Raw genomic sequence first — 1,620 nt, 5'->3', positions numbered from 1 at the left:
GCTCTCTTATTGCAGAAGGAAAGCTATTCTAATATTTACTTTCCTTTACTGACAGCACAGTTTGTCTACATGGGGTGCGTATATGTGGCACCTCACAGTCCCCTCTAGTGGTGGCCTTGCTGCTATTACCAGCCCTCTGTTTAATCAATTTAAACAAAGAAGGTGGGTCAAGCCCAGGCAAAGCCTTTTACGTAAAACAAGCTTTTTTGAAATGTTTTGAAAGAGTTAAAAAAAAAAATTTTTGATGGCTTTCTTGAAAAGTACATTGATTTAAGTGTTGTTACACCTGTAAGTGACCAGTAAGTAGAAGAATGCTGTGATTAATGTGTGAAAAAAAATCATTGAGGGTAAAAACATCTTGGAGCATTAACTGTCAGAAATGATCTCAGTTGCATACAAAGACATAGACAATAACCAAGCCACAGCCTCTTCATTCTGCTGCCGTCTTCTGCAGCTTCCTTCTTCAGGCTCCAAAATGTAACCTCCATTCTCCACCTATATAGTTTGTGTGTGTGTGTGTGTGTGTGTGTGTGTGTGTGTGTGTGTGTGTGTGTGTGTGTGTGTGTGTGTGTATATACTTTCTCAAAATGAGACTACAAACTGCACTTCGTTGTGCATCTATGTTGTATGGCAATAAATTAACCTTGTACCTTGTATATCCTCTGCATGTATTTGCATGTGTGTGGTTGATGATGAATTGTTTATGATGAAGGGGGTACAGTAGCCATTTTTCTCTCTGTGTCTTTCCTCTAAGTTGTTATCAGCATGGCGAAAGCCAAGACCAAGAGTTGATTTAAAAGATGTGGAGAAATGTATCAGTATGTGAGCTTACAAAATGTGTTACGCTCAACTGAACAGGATGAGCCGGTCTTTGGACTTGTGTTGAGTTGGGAAAGGTGTCTTGATTTTTTTCTTTAATGTTTTTTCTCCCCCGGGTTTTGTTGTTTTATCCATTTTTGTGGAATATGATTGTATGTTGTTTTTTGTGGATGGTGATTTGATATAAGAGAAAGAGTATTAAAAGATTCAAATGATCTTGCTCTCTGTCTCTCACATTCTCTCTTTTGTTCTGTATTTCCCTATTTTTCTCTTTTAAATTCACCCTTTGTTACTCACATCCATCATCTTTATTTTCTGTTAAATTTCCAACAAAAGCAAATTAGGGCAAACATGGGCTTTGGTAATTAGACTGGGGTGTTTAGTGTGAGTAAATAACAAAGAACAACCAACCATCCGTTCTTTAGCTATGCGTCATTATATCTTTGAGTATCGCAGGGGGCTGGAGCCAATGCCAGTTGACGTTGGGCGAGAGGCGGAGCACCCTAGACAGGTCACCATGTGATCACAAGGCTGACACACAGGCAGCCATTCACGCTCACATTCATGCCCACAATCAAGATCTGAATTATTAGTTCAGACAGTAGCTAGTGCCAAAGTAAATCAGGGTGAGATGCTTCAAATGTACCCCCTTCCTCCTCACACAGTCACACAGTAGCCAATGAAATGAGTGGCATTCAATTTTATCAACAACACCCAGCTCACGTCACTGGCTTTCCCCTCCTCTCCTCATCTCTGTGTGTGTGTGTGTGTGTGTGTGTGTGTGTGTGTGTGTGTGTGTGT

This window comes from Anarrhichthys ocellatus, unplaced genomic scaffold (genome assembly GCF_004355925.1).
Source record: "Anarrhichthys ocellatus isolate YVR2014 unplaced genomic scaffold, GSC_Weel_1.0 scaffold1, whole genome shotgun sequence".
Lineage (NCBI taxonomy): Eukaryota > Metazoa > Chordata > Actinopteri > Perciformes > Anarhichadidae > Anarrhichthys > Anarrhichthys ocellatus.
The sequence above is the reverse complement of the archived record's forward strand: the minus strand, read 5'-3'. Positions refer to the sequence as shown.